At 42.1% G+C, this 25,849-nt stretch overlaps 1 long non-coding RNA gene across 1 annotated transcript in view; it reads left to right on the forward strand.

The window, feature by feature from the left end:
• Window positions 1-19,658, forward strand: part of LOC121883369 — a 53,469-nt gene extending 33,811 nt beyond the window's left edge. Inside the window, exons 2-4 of the long non-coding RNA XR_006092205.1 lie at window positions 2,211-2,272; window positions 16,295-16,359; window positions 18,357-19,658. This is a non-coding gene — a long non-coding RNA (uncharacterized LOC121883369). The remainder of the gene's footprint in view (window positions 1-2,210; window positions 2,273-16,294; window positions 16,360-18,356) is intronic.
• The last annotated feature ends 6,191 nt before the right edge of the window (window positions 19,659-25,849 follow it).

A 25,849-nucleotide genomic window follows, 5' to 3' on the forward strand; every position in this document is an offset into this window, starting at 1 on the left:
ACTTTGCATGAAGTAATTGTTACTGATGCATATGCCATATGAGTATAGCGTTCTGCAGTTTATGCAGAGACAGGCAGCAGCAATGAGAGTGAGGTGCAAGATTGAATGTAGGGTGTTGCTCTAGAGGGTGCTGTTTACTGAGGGAATGCTTGCCTCATCCCTGCCGCTCTCACTAAATCTTACTCTCTGTGCTTTACTTGCAAATGTAAAGCTTTAAAATATCGTATCAGTCACAAAAAATATTCCAAATTTTCTGTGCAGCTCTTTACATCATTGCTTTTAATACTTTTCAAATCTGATTTAATCTCGAGAAGGATATGTCAGACATATGGGACTAAACCCTTGAGGGACATTAAGAAAAAAAGATATAATACATAAGCCGGCGATTTCTCGAAGGAAATATTTTACAGTCTCTGAGAGAATGTGTGGTATTGTGCTGCAAGGCTTCTTTGACATGACATTAGGCCATTGTAATCCCTCTGTGTGTATGTGTGTAGCCTCCTCACCTGTGGCTCCCACTCCACACACTCACACACACAAGCATACAAACGCCCACAGATGTTTACACAAGTTTCACACAGCCAACAAAGGTAGATGATGAGCTGTCAGTCAGACTTCCACTGGCAAAAACGGAGATGGGGAAGAATGTGTCCTTGGCGATGGTTACACCTGTGCTGTCTGTGGTTTCCTGCGGCGGTATTGCAGGGTGTAATCCCTAACATCGCCTGTGTTTACGCTTGTGTTTTAGTTACAGGCCTGATACTCGCATGCTTTAGAGCTTAGATGGGACTTCTGCTTCGCTTACTCCTCAGCCTGGCCCAGGGGCATCCTCCCCAGCCTGCCACACACACAGGCTCAACCCCAGCATATGGATACAGTACTACTGTGTCATACAACCAAGATTCACATTTTACAGTATTTTACACACATTCAAGTATACATTCATGGAAACTTAAGTAAGAAGCTTTTATTTCTTGTCTATTAATTCAACTTATAAAGTGGTTAATGTCTTAATAATAAACTGGAGACTGTGTTCTGTTTAAGGTTGTTATGTAAAAGGTAATTCACGCTTAAACTCGGTTCTAAATATAGAATGTACAAAACCATATTTTTCTGTTGATTTGGACTTGGATTGCCATAATGGGATCATTTACAGGGAACATTAAATTGCGGTTGTTTCCTTATGTACTCAGCGTATTTGAGGAGGTCTTTTTTTGTTGTTTTATATGGTTTGTATTTCGTCATGAGTGACGCTGGCTGCACCACTGAGGTCATGAATGGGGAGGAGAAAGTTCCAATGCTATGAACTCACTTTTTTATTTTAGTAAATATGCTAAATTTAGACCTCAGCTTCGGCCAAAGTTTCGTCCCAAGCTCCCTGCATAATACACCTTTTGAGAAATGACTCTCAACATCTGCTATTTTTATCATAATCATACTTTTTCCCCTTGTTTTTGTTACTTTCTTCTCTTTTTTTCTGACAGACACACTATAAATGATGCTGTTCTGTTTTTCATTTATAAGATTTGTTGGGTGGATTATTATAGAGAGGATCCTAATTCCCACTAAAGGAATGACATGCTTCAGTAGTGTTTATGAAAACACTGTGCTCTGACGTGAGTAGCAGTGGAGAACCAGTAACAGGTCCTCTCTGCTAACACACCCTCCCTACAATGCTGGCCAGTGAAAGGTCTGTTGTAATGGTGGCATTTCAGCCCTTCAAAGTCCGATGGCCAATTGGATAATGGGATTTGGTTTTCCACTCTGGGGAGAAAACCAAGCCGTGACAGTGCATAAAGTCACATATGACAAATTATGCTGACTGAGACAAAACCTTACACTACGTAAGGTCTAGCCTAATATAAGTACAGTATTGAAGCCTTGTGGTTCTTCTTCTTCTGTGTGATGTGCCATTGATGAGATCCGCCCGTTGCTTGTCTGTTATGTCGGTCTCTTAACCCATTATTGTCACGTGGCGCTGTGATGTACTGTAAAGTGGTCAGTGTTTTGGAACCCGGTGGGAACCTGTGGGTTGAGGCTTTGAACTATTTTCCATTTGTACCTCATATTACATGCTCCAACACTGTTTTACCTAAATGAACCCAGCTGAACAAATGGGAAGTGAAGAGTTAAGCAGATAAAGCAATGGAATAGTATATAGTCAGTGTGTGAAGTGACGTTTTGCCTCTTTTGATTTCTTTTTTTCACAGTGAAGGAATCCAAATTCCTGGAATGAGGTGTCAACCCTTAATTGCTTCCCAGGGATCTTATGGTGAGTATATATGTTTCTAAAGACACTGTTAAATAGTCTCAGTGTGCTTGTGTTTCCGTGTTCAAGTTCTTTCCTACTTTATAAAACTCAGCTAACTTGTGCTTAACCCTGTCCCTATTAGGTTAGCTGTCATAAGGTGATATTATGACATTAACTCCTTTTTTGTCTTTTGGTGTTTTGCCTTGCACCCAGACGTGCTAAATGTTCTAACTATCTGCAGCAAAGTGGATATGTGCCAGGGACTTATAGTGTTACTGTGGTTTAGGCTTATAAAACTGACGCAACTCTTACTTTCACTGGCACAACTTGTAGCCAAATGTTGTTAACTGTTTAACTTAACATGAAGAATTTCAACAGAATCTGCTGGGTGATGTTTGTTGCGGTGTACTAAAAATATTGGTCTCATCCTCAGAATGGCATTTGAACACAAATCATTTAATTACACTACTTTAAAAAAGCCACAGCCATCATTTCTGTTTTGTGACTGTGCTGTAGCCTGCAGTACTCAATGTACTCTTCCACATCCCATCAGGCCCCCTCCCTCTCCACTGGTGCCCCCTATCCCTTACTCCCTCTTTCAGCTGGTCCACCCTCCACCAACCAGTGTGTGCCTGTCAGCGTGTCACCCCAGGGTGATGCCCCTCTCTCAGCCCCTTGGGGCCCTTTTGACTCCACAGCACTCCGTGTTTGCCCAATCATTTGGGAGCCGGATACAGGGATGAATTGTTAACTACAGCAGGTCAGCCTGTGCCCCACAACCCCCGGCCCTCTCTGCTCTCCCCCGACCTGCTGTTGACTCATCTCCATGGTAATGGGGCAGGAATTTGTTTTCTCTCATGTGTCCGCTGCCAGCATTGCCACCCCTCCCCACCCCCTTCTCTTCATCCTCTCTGTCCTCCAGCGTCCAATCAAAAGGCAGCTTGAGGGAATCACATAGTCAGGAAGTGTTGAGGGTGCATCCCACTGAGTGAAGTTGTGCTGTCACTGGAGCTTTGCTCTGCTGGGAAAGAAGGCCTTAAGGGAAAATGTGTGTGATTTGTTTGGTAGGAGAGCGAGTACAGTCATTACAACTGACTCATAAGCACATGTACGCAAACATTGTTGCACACATTCATACATTTGCAAGCACATACAGATTTTGTAGGAGGCTATGTTGTGTTTGTTGGGCCAGACCTGTATGTGGTTTATAATGTGCAACTTATTATAAAATATATTCTACATAAGCTGTTTAAATCCTCCTCCTGCAGCCATTGCACTGGCCTTGGTTAAGATCATTCAATTTCTGTTTATTTTTGCAGTGCAATGATTAAGAGAAACCCTAAACAGATCGAGGGTGCACCGTATATGTTATAATTGTGTGTCAGTCTTTCCGTGTTTCACATAGCACAGTTATACAGCACAAAGGGACACCAGTTTCCCATATTCCTCTTTGGTGCTTATAAAAAAATACTACGTGTCTCTCTCTGTAATCTGAGATTTATTGTTTTTTTTGTTTTGTTTTTATGAGCAAATCAGCTCCTCTTTTCATGCTAACGGAGTTTTGTGCAGTTTAATTCCCATCATTGTCTCAATGTATCGACATTCAAGTGTGTGCATGTGTGAGTGTGTGTGTGTGTTTGCCTCCACACGCGTTATTAGCTTAGGGCAGGTGAGTGTTTGCCTACCTGTCTCCCTTTATAAGGTGAGTGTTTGCCCAAGGAATGCACCATGTCCGATTTGTCATTGACTCTTATTGTTCAGCTCATCCAACTGGTGCCTTGAGGTTGAGTTATGCTGTGCCCTGGCAAGTGAGAAATATGTGCTTTTCTTCCCTTTTTCCTCTTTTGCTCAGTGTATTTGCACATGTTCTTGGATGAAAATGTGACTTGGTGGGAAAGTATTAAGGATGGTAAATGCATTTGGAATGAGAACGAGAGGAGTCCAGACCTGCATTAAGAAAAGTGGAAAGTGAATTATTAAACATCGTGATCAAGTTGAATGTCACCCATTTCAGAGAATTAACAGCAGTTTTGATAAAAGCCAGAGATTTTGCCTGGCTTCTGCTTCCCATCTGTAACTACATGGAAGGCTCTTGTTTTGGACTTGTGTCAGTTGAGATAGAAAATTACACAAGTCGTCAGTCTTCAATTATGCATTATGCAAACATAAGTGAGGAAAAAAAAAGAAATAATATGACGTGATTGAGCAGAATTACTTTTCAAACCAAGCATATCCTGCGGATTCATAAGAACTCTGATGAGCAAAGCTGGCTCTCTTGCATTGTGGTAATGAGGAAGCCTCAGCGAACTAATCCCTCCTGCTGCACTCAAGTGGTTAACAGAGCCATTACCAACGGCATGTGCAGCTTTTCATGCTTGGTAATTTTCAGAAAATTTTGATCTTTAATATCAACTGCATCTTAAATAGCAAGATTCTTGTTTGCATTTAAGTTGTTATTTGTGTAACTATGTGGATTTCTGTGGATACCTGTGTAAAAAAGGTACATATAAGTGCATGTGTGAATGTGTAAGTATTTGAATTTGCGTGCATGTGTGCCTGTGTGTGTTTGTGCGGCTGTCATCCTGTGCCACCATCTGGGTGGTCCTCACGGCTGGTTTGATGGTAATCCCCCTGTCCCATAAATCAGTGTCCGGGCTCGGGCCGGGAGCTGATGCTGTGTGACCACTGGAGCGAGGGGCTCGAGGCACTAAGCTGCGACCCCAGCCGCTGCCCAGCCCTGGCCTGGCCACACGTCAGCTCTCCACACCATCTTTAAAATAACTCGTCATGCACGGCTGACTTCGGGAAATGGCCTCAGCTCCAAGTACATGCAAGCCACCAACAATATAAGCCAGGGTAGAAATTGAGGGCACCCTCATAAACTGTGCTGGTTGGTGTTCTTTAGCACCAGGAGATATAGTTTCATGACTTACAACCTGAGTAGTTTGTGCATGACTCCACAATCTTTCCCCCAATTTTGTTTTCAAAACTTTTCCATTATGGATGGATGGATTTTTCTATTTTCAATTTTAAATATAGAAATGTATTCACTAATAATACAATTTGTTTGTTCTGACTAAACCTGAAGTGACTTCTGATAGCCGTGTAGAGAGCTGCTCTCAGTTCAAATGTTTCTGTCTGACTCAAAGTGCCAAGATTAAAGCCATATCTTAGTCTTTGTAGGGTCTATACCTCTCTCTGAGAATGAGGAGGGAGGATGAAGGCCTGTCCGAGCTGTCTGGCTTGCATACAGCTCTCCACTGAGCTTTTATCTAGGGAGATTGGTTGCAGCTCTGTCCAGACCCGGCTCCCAGGGAGTGCACAGTCCCGAGACCTGTGGCATTAATAAAGATAATGCTGTTTGGAATAATAACAGTCAATTCTGCCCGATAGAGGAGAAAGACAACAGACCAAGTGTAGCAGGATACAAAAGAAGCCAAGATGAAAGGCTGAAAGGTAGGCCTGTGTACCTCTCTGGCTCTCTTGTGGGAACTGATGGAACCTATATCAACATGCTCACACACAAACAGTACTGAGTGGGAGCCTATGCCGATTTTGACCCTCGGGTGCCATGACGCAGAAATGCAATTTGTTCTTTTGTCTGCCAAGATCACAGAGGGAGAGCACTGACTTGTCTTTCTTTTTATTCTTATGCTTTTTTTCCTCTTGCTCCCCTCCTTTTCATTCTCTCTATTCCCCATTGCCTTCAGTGAGTGCAATTTAGTTTGATGAGCAGGTGGTCTTTTTTGAATCTCACAGTGCTTTTGGCTCCCACCTCTGGCGTGTGGGGCTTTCAGTCGGAGTCAGTCATGTAGGCCAGGATTAGAAGGGTGGAGGAGAGGGAGGAGGAGGGTCCAGTAAGAGTCTTGGTATTGGCGACCTCAGCGCCCTGCAGTCAGAACCATGCAGAGTGCAGATTGAAAGAGTTATTTTGTTGCTAAAGCTCTCAGCCGCACCCCAGATGGCTTTTGTGCCGGCCAGGGACATGCTTGGGGACAGGGTTAAAGCAACAGAGTCCTTCAGGCTTGGTGAGTCTCTGTGCTCAGCAGGTAAAGCACTGTGGGCCAGACAGACTAAGGCAAAACGCTGTTGTCTCGGCTTTTTTCCACCTTGAATCTGAACAGTGGACCGGAACAAAATAGGTGGATTACAGCAAAGGGGAAGACTATTTCTCAGCACACATACACACACACATTTACAGGGTGAGATTAAGGCCTCTGAACATCGACCCAAGTTAAGACTTAGTGGAGTGTTTCATCTGATGTCATATAACACAAAAGAGCTGGTAGAGGGAGAGATTGAAATGTTGCTGTGTCTGCATTTCCAGTGGAAGGCCTTTCTCCTCTTGTGCACAATTTCCTTGTTGTAGAAAAGTGCACCGACCAAATTACAACCTGCTTTCACTGCATTACCTTTGATCTCAGTTTCATCACACAACTGCTAATTAACCAAGCCTGTTACTACTTAAAAAAATTCATGGCCCTTAATCTATGGCCCATGTTCAGAATTCCTCTGCAATAATCTCCATGGTGACACCAAGACAAGCGATCAATATTTTGTCAATAATGCTAAACAAGTCTGCCGTTTTGCCGTATTTCTGGTGTTGACTTCTCGTGTTATAAAATCCTTCTTGCTCTTGAGCGTGAATACTTTGTAGCCTGGTTCCAAACCCCTCAATTCCGGCCACAAATTTTAGTGAGTGACAGCATAGCCAATCAAAGTCTTTGTTGGCAGGGCTTAAGCTGGTGACATTACCAAATTGTGTCAGATTGGAACAACAAGGGCTGTGACTTTCATATTTTATTAACTTGACAATTATTTTTACCGGTAATCATTTAGTCTGTAAATGTCAGATAATTGTGAAAAATGGCCATTACAGTTCTTGTTGGTTGATTTCCTGTTGATCAACCAATCAATTAATTTACTCATATTTTCAGCATTAGTTTAATCTCTTATAATCACTGCTCATTATATATTAAACTGCATGTAATCTTGGAATAAATACAAATTAATACGATGAATACAAAGCATGGATGTGGGTGCCCAAATAAAATTATAGGTAAATCACAACAGAAAATGGCCAATAACTAAAAACATATTAACTGAAATGGTAAGTTTCGAGTTTATATAAAGAGAGAGCAAACATAAATTCAGGTGGATTTGTGGCAGGCATTGGTTCATCTGTCTCTCTGTCTCCATCTGTCCTTCTCACTGATTCTGTCTCATCTTCGTCACTTGGGCCCTCATCCCTCACATTCAATCTTTCTCCATCTCCCTCTTCTCTTTCACCTATTTCCTGATCTCTTTATTTTTCACTTTTATTGATTCAGATGAGAACTCAGCTCTCTTTTGCACCTTGACCATACTCACAAAGTTTTACACACCAGGAAGCTGTCCAGTACAACCACAGTCTGACCTGTTAGTCACTGAGCAGCACAGTTTGGGTTAAGGGCTTTGCTCAAAAGTACCTTAATGGTTTCTCACTTTGCCAACCCTGGTCCAAGGATGTAGCTGCGACCCTCGGGTCACAGGCCCACTTCTGTAACCACTACCCTCTTCCCTTTTGCTCCTGTGTCTCTCCTTTCCATCGCTTCGGTCTCTCTGTTCTTCTTTTCCATCTCTCTCCAGCTGTTCCTCCTGCCCAGTCTTCAGTATTTTTGACAATGCTGGAAATATGAGCACTCTAGCCCTTCCTTTTTATTTTATCTCAGAAGGCCAGTCCAGCTACTCTGACCTACATAAGTCAAGATGTAAAAGGATCTTGGTTAAAATCAGTTTTAAATTGTAGTAGCATGTGGTTTATAAAGTAAGCTAAAACCACATCCAAGTGATATTTAGATCATGGCTAAAATATTCCCAGTCTCACCGTCAAGGATGCAGCTTGTGTGAGTGCAGACTTGTCCTCAGATTAACAGACAGATGTTCATGGGATGCCACTTTTAAATATATTTGCTCATCAAATTAAAATAATTGATCTTCTGGCACTGAAACTGCAGTTTTAATAATATAGTCCTCACCAGATCTTAACCAAAACCCTCTCCCTAAGAATAAATTGTCAAATTTATAATCCCTGAACATTACTGATTCAAATGTAATGTAACCCCATTTGTAGTTTTGATATTAATTATGATTGAGACTCAGTAAACTGCACAGGCTTTTTCAAAGCTGGGGGAACAAGCCCCATAGCATGGGTGGCAGGATATATGGCTGTCACTGGAGACTGGTTAGGACAAAGTAAAATTGTCACCCCTCAGAAAATGCCAAACAAGTAAGCAGTGTCGTAATGAATATTGGAGTGGCAACAAAATGTCCATTTCAGTCTGAATATCAAGCTGAGGACTTTGAGGTCTGGGCTGTAAATCAAAGCGGGACGAGTGATTGGTCTCTAGGTTTGTCCCCCAAGTGTTTGTCATGGAGATCTCACCAGTGGCCGCTTCTACTCGTACTGATAAACAGCAGGGATTGGATCCAGACCCTGTTGGGTTCTAGCTGGAGCCCAGGGGCTCGTAACCACACAGACCAGGAATGTTAGTCATTTGTTTATTATTGGTGATATTTGCCCGCTCCTAATCCCTGGCTGGATTAGCCTTGATGTGTTCCTCATCCCACCTTTTTCCACTAGTGCAGTCCCTGACATTTACATTAGTTTTGCGTGGCTTCTTTGTGGTGTTTGCGTTTGTTAATGTGTGCTTTGACTATTTGTACACACATACATCTGCATGCAGTGGCATGCTTGTAGGCTTGTGTGTAAATGAATGACAATGAATGAATGTGTGTTTAAGTGTGTCTCACATCTGTCGATGAAAGATGTTTTAAATCAAACGAGTTTGACAGATATCCCCTCTAACTGCCATGTAACACTGTGATAAGTGTCGATAGGAAAATTCTGTGACTGTGACTGATATCTTATTCACTGCCATGGTATCTTTTTCTGTGGCCATACTTACAGCTTGAGGCATGTTTGGATCTAACAATGCAGGGCTCCAGAACGTTTCTTTTTTTCAATGGAACAGCCCAAAAGCCCTGTAGGAACCAATTAATCAAAGACACTGAATGTCAGCGTGGCGTCATTGGAATAGGAAATTAATGATGTCAATAAGGAGGAGAAAGTGATCAGAGTGGTATTTACGTTCTGTCCCGTGTGTCGTGAAACTATTGGCCTAGAGTCACCTGGATCAGAGAGGGAACAGGGTTTATTGAGCAAAGCTAACTTGTTCAGTGTGACCTTTAAAGAGCTGATCCCAAACACTACATAAATCTGTTTCCAGTTTCAAAACACAACCGCGCACATGCTCATTAACATGCCGTACTCTCTCACCCACACAGTTTTTGTGGGTGAAAAAGTCCTGTAAATCTGCACAAACACTTAGGCTCTAGACAGAATCCCTGCTCCCTAGTTCCTCCCTTTTAATGCACAAACATACACAGGAGCAGATACACCAACACTGCAAGACTGACAGGCATATAGCATGTAATTATCTATGTTTATGTGTGTGGGCTTTGAGGCCAAAAGGTTAAGAATGTCTCAGTGACAATCCCATCTCACTGAATTGAGCAATGTGTAGCAAGGATGGACAGATATGTTTACAAGGCTTAAAGCATCCAACCCAAGTCTCAAGTCATTTGTGACACGTCCAAGTAAAGTCACATATTTTCATAAGAGCACTGCAACCCAAGATGCAAGTCTTTAAGGTTTACTGTAAAACATGCCATTTGAACTTTTCTTAATAGTTTCACACAGCAGAGATTCTTTAATTAAGCTCAATAATTGAATATTCAAAGTGTGTGGACCAGTCATGATTTTTCAGAATCAGATTTACTCAAACTTTTTTGCTCAAACACAATAGGACTTCACACAAACCACCCCGTAGAGACACCAATATTGGGTATGACAGGGCACATGTTCAACCCTCCCTCTGCATCCCTTTTTACCCTGCACGGAAAGAGTTTTTACTCACTGCACATGGAAGCTCTCCATGTGCAGCTTCATGGGGTGTTGGATAATTGGCAGTTTTTGGTAAGTGCAGATATGCTCCACTATGCATATCTTCTTCAATGTCCCTTGCACTATTTGCCTTTTTAAAGTGTCCTTTAATTGGCTGCACAGTCACAGTCTCCTGCGTGAAGTGTCCCCTGTGGTACCTGAATGTGGCCTATTTGACCCTGAGGCCCTGGGGTGAAAACCTCATATTTGGCAGCCTGAACTGATGGCCATTAAACAGATTTCTGTCCTTCTTTCAGTCTAACCTAACCTTCATCTCTTTCTTTCTCTACCTCTGTTTCTGTCTTTAATATGAGTTTTGAAGGTGATCTCTTTTTCATAGGGACAGTATTGGGCCTCTGAAAAGCAAAATCCGCTCCATTTCAACACCTTCTCATAATCCTTAGCTACCCTGTGTTTGTGTGAGTGGGGCAGTTCTGTCAACATGGTAACATGCCTGCCTCCTCAGCCCCAAGGAAAGGCCTCAAATTCAGGCTCTAGAGGACCCTGACTAGCCCACCTGATAGATCTGGCCATGGCTTCTCCCTAATACCAGCCACTTCCAACTGGGCTGCATCAGCAGTACTGAAAGACCTGAGAGTACTGTGATCCCACCATGGGGTGTATGGCTATGGCTCCGGCTGCACTACACTTTAATCCCCTTCCCTTTTAACCACAATGGGAAACATGTGCCTACTCTGTGTAGGATACAGGCCCACCATGGGAGAGGCTGTTTACCTTCATGCTAAAACTAACATTTCACAGCTCCTGTGACCACTCCTGGTTACGAATTCTACTGGGTTAAAAAGGTGATAGAAGATCATTTGGTGACATTTTTTTTTATTTCAGACAAGATGATAGGTCTTTGCTGTTGCTGCTGAATAGAATTGTCTCCTCACTTCTCACCCTGTAAAATTTGACACACTTTTTTTTTTCTAAAGAGGAAGAGGGTTGAGTTGTCTAATTTGTCTGATTAAAGAGCTGCTCATGCTGTAACTTTATTATCCTCTTAAATTTCCATTCCAGACTGAATTTTTGGTCAGTGTATGACACTGATGATTGCACCTTTCTGTTTCTTGGGAAGAGACTTAAGTAAAACTGGGAACTGTGCTTGTCAAAACTATATCCTAAACCAACATAATCCATCATGAGGGATTTTTCCAGATGTGCAGAGTACATCATATTGCTCTAGATTTTCGAACACCCAGAATAAAAGTCTAAGATCTTGACTATGGTCCTTGTCCTTAAAGTTCTGTCCTGTTTTCAGTTGTAAAACAGTTGTTTCTGTGCAGGCAGGGAAATATAACACAGAGAGATGCAGTAGTGTAAAACAGGACCCAGCAGCCATATGCCAACCCGGAGGACAGGAAATGCACTCCAGATGAAGATACTACATTGTGGTTTACTTTACCGATGTATGTGTGTGTGTGTGAGACTGTGTGTCTGCTGTAAGACTGACCATATGCCTCTTTAGTTACATCACAGCATTTCCATTCTCAGTGACTTAGTATGACTTTTGATTATTAATATATTGATTTAATTTTTATATAATATATATGTAAACCATAATGGCAAAAACATCATACAGTAACTTATCAGAGCCCACATTGCTGCTTTTGTCTGGCAACTGTCCATAATTTGATTTATAATGAAATTCTGAAACAGAACAGCAAATCTTACATTTTAGAGCCTGCACCCAGATAATCTGACTGGTTTTCACTCATTTCAGTAAGGTTTAAAAATCAACTGGTACTACAGCTGTACACAGAAACAGGCTTTTACATAGCAGCTGCCAGAATCACATTCATTTGCTAAGTTGGTGCAAAGTTTAACCCAGAAGACAAACAATGTAAAACGTAGACATCCAAAAAAGGACCATGTACATTTTGTCATTTCTTGCACTGATATTCCTTTTCTTTTTCTTTTTTTCGATGTGAGTGTGGCCTTGAAGGCACCAAAAAGGAGAGCTATAACCACACAACAATCAAGTAACCTTGACTAATTAGTATGTAAAGCATGTTTCAAGTCTCTGCAAGCTGTGTTCCTATGGTATGATTGATGGAAAACCAATGGTTGCCTAGAATATTCAAAATCCGAAAAAAACTTTATATGCTTTGGAAAACAGTAAGCTTTAATGTAGAGTAAATACATATTTATATTAGTTTGGCCAAAACATGCAAAACCACTACTACACTCATTTATTATGCATGGTAGCTGTAGCAGTTACCTACATCGGTTCACGTTGAGTCCAATCTGAGGCTCTGGTGACCAATTCTTAACTCCACGCCCGGTGGGATTGTGTGACTGAATCAGATCCTGGCCTCCACAGGTGTGGCAGGTGATCTGAGGGATGAGTGAGCTCTTCCTGGGGTAACAGTAGCTCCAGCCAGCTTCCCCTGTTGCCCTGCCCCAAACTGCCTTTTCCTGTCCTCTTATCTGAGCATCCAGTGCAATCTAACCCAGGGTGCGGTTCCTCTGCTCCTCTATTCCCCTCGATGCCGGTCATCATCACTGGTCTTCTCAGATGTCACTGTGAAGAGAGAATGACCCGCTTGAGTTGAACTTGAGTTGAGCTGGCACTCCTGATACTCCATTATAGGCACGGCTGTTTCAGCTTCCTGCCACCCACAACTTTCCCCTCTCTGACCTCCATGGCATCAAGGACAACAGGAAAACAGACAGCTAATCTATTGAGGATTTTGTTTATTATGATGAGTTCTGAGGCAGCAGCAATTGTTTTTTCCAAATTTGATAGGGACGTAATTCAAGTGTCTTCATAAAACTGTAAAGACAAATGAGGTTAGGTTGTTGGTTGGGCCAGGGGAACATGCTGATGTAGTTGAAGGACTTTCTGATTAGCAGTGTGGAGCCTAATGTAGATCCTGTAAGAACAGAGACTTGTATTTCCTCCAACTGTCTGGGTTTGATTAAGCCGACCAGTCCACCAGCAGTGAGCCAACCAGCTTCTTTTACATTGTGACTTAGACTGAAAGACTCGGAACAAAAACTCTGAGAAGTTGCAAGCCTGATCACTGAAGCTAAAATGCGCAGAGACATCAAAAGTATTAAGCACCTTAGAAGCAAACAGTGTGGAAGTATTTGCATACTCACTATGTTTTATCACACGTACAGTGCTTATTCCACCATTTTAGACTTAATTATTTGCAAGTATTTCATTGACCCAGGAAAATTTGACACTGATTTAAGCAGAAGAAACTTGTGTGATTTCCCTACTTTAGCACATCAGTGCTTGGTAACCTGAATAGGGGTTGAATAATTTGCGAATCATCTATCATTTGCATTCCTGCCAAACACGGTATAAACATGTTTCCACATGTGCTCATTCCACTGCAGAGCTGCCAAACAGCAGCCAAGCTCTGCTGAAAGGAGGCTTATCAAAGCCCTCTATGATTTTCTTTGACAAAGAAATTGTTTAGTTTTGCACTTATTTAAGGGAATCTGTAGCCTCTGCTTAATTCAGTATACAGTGCATAGTACAAACATACTGTGTATTACTGTAACCTGTAAGTTTATATGCATATTTTTAGCCAGCATTTCCGGGCCTGGCTGATACCGGCAGCACACATTCACAAAGACAAGAAGGTTTGTGGGACAAAATCTGATTAAGTTATGTGTGTGTATGTGTGTGTGCATGCGTGTGTGTTGCATGGACCCGAGCTTTAAATGTGTGTGTGTGGACTTGCAGGCCTCAGCTCGGAGATGTAATCTGATTTGCAGAAAGGAACGGGTCGTTTCACATGACTGGTTTAAAGGACCACTTGCGCAAGGTTGTGCCAGTGTCCCTGACTGGTGTGTGCATGCTTGTGTGTATACACCTTCAAGTATTTATTTGTTTTCACAAAGTGCACTGCAGAAATACGAGCTTTTGTTAGTGTAGGCTTCTAAACAGTAGAAAAGGAAAGGTGTTGAAGTTTGCTGTGTGGTTGAACAAACCAGATTCCTGCATTTATACTGCAGTTCTTGGTTTTAAATGGGATTTATTTGGGAAAGGTTACATGACAGTAAGGCCACTGCTAATTAACAGTCGATTACACATCTGGAAAAAAGTACAGCTCTGTTGCAGGTTTTGTTTGCGACTTTCTGTTTACACATCTCATATAATCAGAGCTCTATTTTGAACTAATGGACCATCAGAAATTATATCAAATAATTGAAATCATCCTATAGCCTCAGCTCTTTTTAGAAGACTGCTAGGATCAAATCCCCTGAAAGCTTTGCCTCTGAATCCTCTCTGTTTTTTTTTAACATTGTTTGTTGATATTTTTTCGGGGTGGAGATTCTCAGTTGTTTTTTCAGAGCTGGATGTGGTCCATCATGTGATTTCCATTGAACAGTGGCCGGAGGAGACAACCACAGTAAAAGCAAGTGAGCGAGCATGAGTGTGTGTTTGTGTGTCATCTGGCCTCGTTAATAAATGCAGGTTGTTTTCCATCTGGGGGTCATCAGTTGTGGTCATCACACACACACAAGTGGATGAGGGAAGGCCCTAGGAGGTGCCGTTTGTGCACGCTCTAGCTTGTGTGGCCGTGTACGTTTGTTTTTAAGCATGTACAGAACTTGTGAGTTGTGTATATGATCTCTCACTGCTCATGCCTGTCTTTTCTGAGATGTTCACTCGTGTGTGCTTGGTGTTTGGCTGTGTGTTTTCTCTCTTGTGTGTGGAGAGCTCATAAGCAGGACGATGCAGCAGGCAGGAAGCTCTGATCCCATCAGGCGTGTCAGCAGGGGCAGTTTTTCATAAGGTAGTAATCTCACCACACAAAGGGGTGTCCAATATTAGAGAGAGCCCCTACCCCTGAGCTAATCAAGACCTGACCAACCCTTCTCCTGGCTCGCCAACCCTCTAAACATTACCTCATCTGGAGGCTTAGCCCAGCCACATGCAGCTCCAGTCTACTGGTGTACATGATAACTCACTTAGCTCAGTACGATAGCTAGAAAAAACAGAAATTTAAGAAGGGATATAAAAGAAATGGGACTAGCACACACAACTACATATGGTGCCTGATGCCAGGGAAAGGTATTTTAAAAGGGAGAGGAAAGAAAGAATCATTTTACCATGTCCTCCAGAAACTCTGGGAAGCAATTTGCAAGTATTCAGTTTCTCTCCCCGCCGTCCTGTTATTGCTGTTTTCCCCTCAACTCTTGGAGCCTTCAACCTGAAAGGAGGTTCTTAAGTTCAGGCTTTGTGTCACTCGGAAACAGTGTACTTGTTGCCAAGGTAACAGGTCTGGGACAGTGAAACTCAGAAGCAGAGAGCACCTTTGTCCGTGAATGGATGAAGAGGGACCCAGACTGTCATCGGTCCAGAGCTCATAGCTTCAGTCTAAAACTTATCTGTGTAAAGAAACCTGCAACTTTCTCAATTCAGTATCTACCTGAACCTGTTAACCTTATAAAATAAAACCAGCACACCACTTCATTTTAAGCAGTAGAATGGAAAAGCCACTTTGATTGCTTCCATTCTCCTGCACTGCCAGGTACTGCAAAACTTCACTGAAACCTTAGATTTACATAAAACAGACCGGGGTGATCTATGTCACTACTCTAGGTTTGACTTTTTAAATGCTCTGTGAAGATACCAGAAGAGGTCTGAGCCATGTGGTCAATATAAAACCAGATTTGGTCGAGAAAGAGCTTTAAAAATAATGCATGAAGTAGGAAGGCAAAGCTGTTGAGTGACAACTTGTAGTAACACTTGAAACTAATAAACTTTACTGCTCCAGTGCATATTCCTAGATTTTGATTGAACAGTGATGATGGCAGAGTGACAGAAAGGTTTTTTTTTTTTTCTTATCCTAAGGTAATCATCCCACAATTCCTCAGATTTATTTTGAGATCCCATTGGTTCCTGGCTCCCATTGCAAGAAGAAACTATTTGCTCTTTAGTTGTACTGTAGAAAAATAAATGTTTGCTGAAGTGTTAATGCAAGTTTGGGCATAGCAGGACTGAATTAAATTTGATTCCTCTCTCTTATTTTTTGCCGTTGAATGAGCCACTCACTGAATCATTTTCTTTCCCCATCCTTTATATTTTTCAGATGATCTCAGGTGAGCAACGGGAAGAAGCTGACTAATGGAAACATGATCTCAAGAGATTCAACAGGTAGGGATGACTGTTTTGTTGTTTCATCTACATTCAGAGGAATGTTTGCTCACACACACTACAGTCTTATTATGTACACTGACAGTTGCTATAAACAACCAGTGTATGGTATATTCACTGATCAAACAGATGTAGCAGTGGTAGTTCACATGTACTTGAGACATGATCAGGGTGATGGTACTGGCGTAACGCCCATGTTCTTACTTTTTTTTACTGTGTAACTCAAGCCATGACAGCATGGTAAAGAATGCAGTGGCACAGAGATATCACTTCAAACACAGCTTCTCTTAGGAGCCTTAGATCCTTTCATTGGAAATGAATGAAGATATGCTTTGATGGCCCACCACAGAGTCGGTGGCCTTCAAAGCAACCTGTTGATGGGATTGTGCACGGCAGCCAGCAGGCTGAATGAGTGGCACTGTATACGTGCACCTCTCAGGGTGGCCGCGGGTGTTCTCAATGGAGGTCAAACATGCTTGACCCCAACATGAGTAGTCTTTTTCTATAGATTTTAGGCGTACATTATCTTCTTTTTTTTTTCCTCGTACCTGGTGCTCTCAGTAAATGAAGGGGAACTGTGTGTGTGGATGGCAGGGTGCCAGCAGACAGGTACAGTAGATGTGCTGATGAGGGAGGGTGATAGGGGCCGGCCTCAGTCGCAGCCCCAGGCACAGACAGGCGTACACAGGCAGGCTGAGACTGAGAGGCAGGTTGGGACCTGGTTCTGTGTGCTGATGCTGTTCCACTGGCTCTGCTCCAAGGTGAGGCATAGGAGAGAAACGTGGGAAGGGAAAAGCCAGAATGCAGCGCAAAAGGGAGAGATAGAGAAGTAAAAGGAAGATTATTGAGAAGTGAGGCTGGAAAAAGCGTAGATTCTGAAATGAAAGTATAGAGTCAGAGCGTGTGAGAAGAGCAACAGAGTGGTAGTAGCTTAGGTTTTAGGTGAAGCAAGCTGGAAAGCAGTGATGATGTCTGAGGCCCAGGGGAAGGAGAGGGCGGTGAAGGAGGAGGGAGATGAAGAAGGAGGACGAGAGTGAGGCCACATCCTGTGCGCTGGTGGAACGTGACTCCTCACAGGTAAACCAGCTCAGAGGTGCAGACAGGCATAAAGAAGATGAGAAACATTGATGGATGACTACTTATCCTCTGACACGTCGTTCCTTCCCCGGGCAAAGAACAAGCGGGAGAGGCCGGTCCTGCCACTTCGCTGCCATGGCAACCACAGGGTTTAGTGCACTGGTGTGTGGAGGCAGACAACGTAATGTCATTTTGTGGGAGGTTATATGCAAGCACAGGTAAAGCAGAGCCGGGGTTGTCAAGGGGCCACCTACCTGCATTACCTCACTTCGGGATGTTCAGACTTTGTTGTTACAAAAGCAGATGTTGTACACTGATTAGCACTGCTGTCATAAGAAAGCAAAACATTCATCCAGCTGTTGTTCTCATATAGAACAGTTTTCTCATGTATTTTTTCCCACAACTGTTCACAAGTAATTAATTTCTTTAATCATTGAAATAAGACATATCTTTCTAATCAGGACTTTTTTGGCCTGAAACGGTACAAGCAGTTACATCTTAATTTTGTTTCTGGCCTGAAAAGTTGCTAGTTGCAGCTGCACTGTAAGCGGGCCTGGTGATTTGTATCCACATGGCTTGAAGCAACACACACAGCCTGGTTTTTGCCACAACTCATGATATGATAATTTCAGCTGTGGATGAGGGTCTGCGTTGTTCATCTGTAACTTCTTTATGCCAGTTTGAATCCTCAAGCCCTTTTTGTGTGGAGTTTGTGAAAGCAGCCAAAAATGTTCTGCTGGTTATTCAAAGTTACTTGGTTCAACCGTCGCTCTTAACTTAAAAAAAAAAAAAAAAAAAATGGTCAGAGATAATAAACCTCTAATTTTCTTTAGTATGGGTATGAGAAACATGTGTCGGTGTTCAAGCTTCAAGTGTTTTTTGGACTCAGTCAATCATTAGTTTCTGTATTATGTTTCTAGGATCATACTAAATCGTGGTTTGGACTGTGGACCAGCATCCCCCTGCAGCAGATGTTTGCTCCTGGCATGGCTGCTGACAGCCTGAGCTCCATCACTGACAATCTCACTCTCAGGATCCAGCGCCAGCAACTTGGACTTGGAGAAGCTGAACTCAGAAGGACAGTTGAGTGTGTTCTGCTGCTCAGACATTAAGGAACAGATCAGTCAATCCTGTCTGGAGAGGTGCTCTAAAGGAAACTCAATGCATATTTTGTATATTTACCACAATGGATCTACAAATTGTTTGACTTTTTTCTAAATTGAACCTGGATTAATATTTTCCCATATATACATCTGCTTTTGATATTCAGTGTTTATTCACATTGTTGCTCTTACGCTGTAGTTGTGACATTTACTATGTTATTCTGGATACAGTATCAACAAGTGCTGGAACTGTAAACGGAAAATAATTAGAGGTTATTTTCATTTTTAGTACTAGTTTTACAGACTGAGGTCAGCACTAACACCAATTTGATTGCAAAGTACAGCATATACACAGTTTATCTAACAAAGAGCGCGATAAATGTTTTCTATTGTTAAAATGAATTGAAACACATGTGATCAAGCTTCCTCAGAAGGATTACTCAGACACAGGAAATGTAACTGCATCATTTGACATTTGATATTCTAATTGTGATCACAAAGAAGCCATTGTCACCAAGTTGCTGATGAATGCAAACCAAAAAAACTTCTCTATTGACACTACATTTCATTGTAACACATTGGCAACCTGTGTTTATGTTAGTTAACAAACCTGTCAAGACACTTAATCTCCTTATGATTTATAGCTCCATAACTATGAAACCATGTTTGCAAAAATAAAAAAAAGCATAACCAAACTCCTGTCTGTTAAGTTTAATAACTGATAAGATGCTTTCACAATGTTCGTTATGCGTGTGTGCATATGTGTGTCCATTGTTATTGTTAGGCATGTTGGCCTCATTACCAGTCTGTTTATGTGCCAATCTGCTACTTTCTGAGGACTATCTGGAGTTGCATCACTCTTTTTCTACTCAACAAGAGGCAGAGTAAAAGTGAAGTTTAAACTGAAAATGGAAAAATGTGAAATTTAAATGATGATAAACTAAGCAGTTATTGGAAATCCCAGGGTTTTACTTCACTAATACCTGTGTGGATAATAGGCCAAATTTGAAGTGATATAAAAATGTATTGTGAAAAAACACATTTATTTAGAATTTACTTTTATAGTTACTTTTCTAGAAATGAGAGTTTTCCTGATAAAGATGACATAATGGAAAAATGTGTTGGCCTGCTGAGTTTCTGTAAACCTTGTATGCATGACTGAGAAGTGCTTAATGTCAGAGTCGAGGTTAATGTGGGTCACATTCAATGGAGTTTTCATAAAAATCCCTGAAGCTCCGCCTCATCTGAAGAATGACATTTCAGGGAACACTATAAATGCATTTATTGTTTTCAATTATTTTAAGTGAGTTTAACAATTCAGCAGTGACTTCCTATTCAACTGTCTTTCACTGTCAATTTCAGCTGTGATTCAATAAGGTTTGGCTCAAGGGGGGAAAGCTACATCCCTGCAAGGGATGGGACATGGGTGCAGGATTGTGGGCTAGCAGAGTTGCCAAGGGGGTAATTATTCCTCAAGGGGTTGCTTATTGTTGTCTTTCTCTCAGCGATAAAACAAAGCCTACCAGGCTGGGCTTCGTTGCAGTGCGTTCATGCGCTTATTCTGGCGCTTGACAATGTTCTGACAAGTTGTTCAAAGCATCATAGGGATCATATTAAGAATCAAATTTGCAGGGGACAGGGTCAACGCTGAAAAAGAAAAGCGGTGTGAAGGCCCCGGCGCTGATGTTTTGGAAGTTGAGCTTCATGACATCTTTATGGCCTTGCTTACGGTCAACAACATTAGCATGTTCACAATGCACTTCCCTGCTTGCCTGCCTCCCCTTTTTTTTCTCCCCCGCTTTTTCTCACACACATACACAGCGCAGGGGAAAAATGACCTCTCTGCAGCTCTCAATTCACTGCACTTCTATAGCCCTGAATGGACCAGCTCAACAAAAGGTGACATAATTTTCTCAGGGTTTGATTGGCCCCCTCCATGCCACAGGATGACATCATGCGACCCCCCCTCAACACATCACCACCAGCACCAGCAACCCCCCCCCCCCACCCCCCACCCCCTCCATGTTCTTGGATGCTGGGTTACCAAGACAACAGAGCTAGGCCCAGGCAGTGGGGCAGGACTTGGCAGTATATTGCGACTTGGCTGTCCATAATGAGCTCAGGCAGCATTGCTCTTGTGCTTGTGGTAAACAATCTTGGGAAATGATAGAGGGAGACGGAAAGAAGGGGAGGGATGAGGGACACTGTCTTGGTGGCTTCCCTCCTCATTCCACCTCTCCTCTATAGGGAGTGTTGATGTAACTTTCCGGAATAAGGAAAGTATTCCAGCAGGAATTGTCAAGCCACAAACCTTTAATGTCAAACATGAGCTTTGTGTCGACTGCTGAGCTCTCACTTGAGCCTCTGCCAAGTTTTGGTGCAAGTTTCTTTTTGTCTCACTTTCTCTCTCATTAGATTCAAGGAGGGAGCGTGTGTGTGTTTCATGCACAGCACACAAGTCTTGATTCATTTTCTTTAATTGATGAAGATACTGTGTCAGTGCAGAGGATTCACTCTTGTTCAGTTCACCCTTAGTTGCATTTTATTTTCACCCTTATCCATACAATTTCTTTTTAGCATACTTGTATATCTCCTCTGCTTTTTAAAAAATACTGAACAAAACAAATAGAAGCATGACATGTCGCTTCTTTCTAATTCCTACTTTCCTCTTACTTTCTTCACAATTTGAAAATAGGCCGCAATTGGGATGTTCTTCCCCTCATTGGTACATGACGTCAAGAAACAAATCCAGGGTTCTCCCACAGTATCAGAGCCAGAGGAGTTGCTATTGGCTGCCTATCAGTGCAGTACAACCTGTGACCCTGACTAATAAATGCCACTTTTCATGCTGGTATGCATCCAGGACTATTACAGGCCCTCTACACCAGAGTATCACACACATACAAATGGCCATATCCCCTTGGAATTGTCGTTAATGAGGATAATTTGTGAGGTTGACATGCAGCCCGGAGCCAAACCTTGTTGGTTCCAAACACTCCTGCAGCATAGACGCCTTTAAGCAGACTCCAAACCATTTCCTCAAATTGGAGCTGCATCCGAAGAAAAAATGACACAATTACCACATGATCTTGGAAAACGTCCACCTTTCATGTTGAATGTTACATATTGCATTAAAGAGTCATGTATGATGTATGCTAGTGCTCGTACATACTTTTAATAGACAAAATAAGATAACTTTCTCCTCTTGCTCTTCCCATACAGCATTCTGTCTTTATCTTATCCATCACGCCAAGTCTCTTACCCACTTTAAAGTGGCCCTCTCTGCAGTTTTCATGCTTTCTCTTTCTTGCTGTTCCCTGTGGTGTGATGTGATTAACTGTGGTGTGCCGGCTGCTGGGTTGGCCCCTCCTTGGACTTCCTTGGAAGAAAACATAGCTTTAGTGGGTTTTCTAGCTTGGATGAGCACTGACTGGGTATCGGTTACCTCTGGCATGCTGAGGGTGCGTGGGCTCCCAGTGACCATGACGTCGATCCCACTCAGCTCTGCTTGCACAGGAGAAATGGTGGGAATCCACTACTTTCCCTTTTCTCTCTATTTTCCACAATTGTTCTTTATAGAGGTAACCTATTTTCCAACAGGATTTCACTTTCTAATGTGTCATGGGATTTACCTTGAGTTTATTATGATCATATTTTCCCAAGTAAGAACTTTATCAATACACTAACAGCAAATTGATAGTGACATTAAGTTTATGAACTTCCCAAAAATCATAAAACACATAGCAACGTTTGTGGTTTATGCATGGTGACAGCCTTGATTGGCAAGATGACATAGATGAGGCAGTTGCATGGCAAAGCATCCCTCAGTCTGGGCAAGCACCCTCTCTCACCCTCTCCATCCCTCTCCTCTCTCCCTTGCTCTTAATCCCCATTGAGAAGTGGAAGGGGAGACTCGGGAAGCAGGAGAGGATGAGGAGGAGGAGGAGGAGGAGGAGGAGGAGGAGGAGGGAAGCGACAGAACAGGCCAAAGGCTCCACTGACATCCATGGGAATCTGCAGATCCATTCAGTGGTAATTATCAGCATCAATGCAGAGAGGCAGTGGCAAGGCGTGGGGCGGGGGCAAGGGGGTGTGGGAGAGTTTTGGGGGGTGGGGTTGGGCGGGATAGAGGGGGTTAGTCCAAGATTGAAATCATGGCAGAGCAGAGGAGCCAAGAGGTTGTAATGAAAGTGAGAGTGAGAGAGGTGGTGAGGTGGGGGGCAATGTGGGTTTACTTTCAATTATGGCAAAGCTGAATGATATGAGCTTTACCTTATGAGCGAGGGCATTTCCCTTTCTCTTCATGTCTGGTCTCTGGAGAACTGATTACAAGAAAAGAAATATTTATAGACAGAGGAACTGTAGAGTACATCATCAAATGTGAGGCCAGTGGTCATGAACATTTTATCTCTGATTAATTCATTTGCCATTTGGTTTTTATGTTTATAAGGTCACACAATGAATGGAAGAGTGCTTTTTAATGACATACTGTCAGGGCTGATTAGCAGTACACTTCCTTACACTTTGGAAGTTCAGCATCAGTTTAAAGCATCGTTGTTACACTATTGCCTCCTATTGCATCCTTTATGCAAGTATCATAATTAAAAGGAGAATTTACTTGCATGTGTGCTTCCTGCCTGTCTGCATGAAATGAAGTAATAATAATAATAATAATAATTACAATAATAATAATGCATTTTATTTGTATGGCACCTTTCATACAGGAGCAGCTCAAGGTGCTTTACAACAAAGAAATTACATGCACCAAGTGCTTCAGATGAAAAAAAGACATAAAACAATCTTGGTAGAAGTTCTCAAGTCTAGGATGCCAGCCCTCTGTCCCCTTTACATCATACATCACTCTGACAGGCCATTTCACTCCTGGATTCAGAATTCCAGCTGAGAGACCACCTCAAACACTCTGAGTTGTCCCCGCTCGGTGAGAACGTCACTCCCAGCCCGCTGAACACCACGTTTGAACTTTTGCCGACTAGCCCCGCAGCCAAATCTGTCCGATGGGAAAAATTATGACAAATTATTTTTATTTTCTTTCTTTTTTCACTATGAAATCAGAAAAAAAAAAAAAAATTCCAACAGAGAGTGATTCAGCGCAGCAGCTTTAATGGTGTGACCTTTACTGATTGGAAAAGAGGAAGGACTAGATTTAAATGGAAGACACTAAAGTTTTTAGTGGTACGTTTTCCCCAAAAGTGTTATTCATTTCTTCTCTCTGTGAAAGAAAGGTCAAGTCAAAGGTCAGACTGACACTTGTCTTCCTCATTGAAGGTCTGGGCATACTCCAGAGTTTACCTTGGGATAGAGATGTCTCATTATGCCTCTGGTGAATTTAGACAGAGGGTGACAACCTGTCAACTGCAGGGATAAATAATGTCTTCATGTGAAACTGTCAGAAAGAAATGTCACAATTAGTTGGCCACATTATTTGTAGTAGTATGCATGCATCTAATGATATGAAAGGTTCTGAAAAAGTATTACATACTATTGACTACATACTTAAAAGTTTGTATTAAATGCTTTTAAAATATAAAAACTGATTTTTTTTAGGTTCTCTTAAGAACAACCCCTATAAAAAGCGTGTAGTGAAATGTCAATAAAAAAAACAAATATGTACATCTGTGACAACTAAAATGCTGACTGTTTCACATGTGATACATTCACATAAAAACAATTTCATAAACCCTCTATGCTCATAGATTTTAATCACTTTACTTTTTCATAACTTTAATTTCTTTGTCTCTGGGTAGTCTTATCTGCCCCTCTGGACAATGTGCAGAAAAATCCTCCCTTTAAAATTACTATAATCAAAAATGTTGTTTTCAAAATCAAAAACTGATGTTACCTCCTGAAAAAGCAGGTGGAACCATAGCGGCACTCTGCTTGCACACAAGGGAAATACCATAAATTGTATGATGGCGGGAAACAACCCAGGATTTCAGTGCTGCCTCTTGCACCACTATGACTCATTGCAAAGTATATCTCAGTTTCACTAATGTCCAACATATCAGGCTGTTGATGTTGACTGATGATATTGTGCCAAGGGTCAACTCATTTTATTTGCCTTTTTGTATGAAAGTTATAAGGTACTTCAGCTGTGTAATTACACTGTATATCAGGGTCTCATTATTTTCCCCTGACAGATCTGACAGTTCTGCTGCCTCACACACTACAAGAATCCTCTTGGTCAGGGAAAGGGGTGACCTCTTGACCCATGCTCACAAAGTTCCTTTTTACATGTAGCACTTGAATTTCGTCTCCCAATGTGTAGAGCTTGCAGACGGGTGAGGAACATCGTGAACTCGCACAGCTATCTATCACAATGATAGCACAAACAAGATGGTGCTGGTGTGTCACCTCTGCAGCCGCATTGTATGCAACTTGGATGTTTCTCCAACATCTTCCTGCACAAAGTCTTAAACCGTTTCTCTTTAGATTTGAACAGAGAATACCTAAAACATACTGTAGGTATTATACAAATGCACATATAGACATGGATCTTGCAGCCAATCCCAGTTCCAGATAAGACCTGTCATTCCTGGGTCTGTGCTGGTCGATAGCCATCAGCTCTGAGGGTAGTCAGGCCATGTTTACACAGCCAGTGAGGCCCTCAGCACCGCACGTCTGGTTTAGCTGCTTTGCCCCTGTTCCACATGTATCTACACCTGGATAACTGTTCGACAGCCATATTTGCGCACAGCCAAGGACAAAACAGAGATATGGAATAAAGATATGGAAAAAATCGACACCATCTACTCCTTTCCCACCTTCTGTCTGGGACCATGGCATGCTTTCAATCAACCAGTGTTCATATGATACATGGAAAATACAAGCTAAATTAAATATTCTGCCACAGAAACTGCTGCTATGACTCCAGTGAGATTTTAATGAGTTTCTATTTAGGATGAAAATGGCTGATAATGATACCAAAAAGGGTAAAGGTTAGATCCAGCGTGCATCCTGTGAGCAGAAATCTGAGGAATTCAAGACAAAATTAGGACTGCTTTTTATGTTGAAATAGAGGATGATCAAAATACTGCAGACTCAGTGTTTTTCTTCACTTGTGTTTGTATTTCAAAGGCAGCTTTGTCTTCATGTTTATCCCGCTTGAAATGTAGCCCACGTTGTGTGATCTTATCAGTGAGCCCTGTGTTCGTGTCCTCGCCAGAAATTCAAAACGCTTCCTACTTCTTCGAAAGCTCTGGGGTCAATAGCATTCATGATTATTTAGAGTATATTATGTTTAAACATAATCCATTTCAGGTGCGCACATTGAGTAAGATGAGCAGCACGTT

Source organism: Thunnus maccoyii, chromosome 18, assembly GCF_910596095.1.
Source record: "Thunnus maccoyii chromosome 18, fThuMac1.1, whole genome shotgun sequence".
Taxonomy (NCBI): Eukaryota; Metazoa; Chordata; class Actinopteri; order Scombriformes; family Scombridae; genus Thunnus; species Thunnus maccoyii.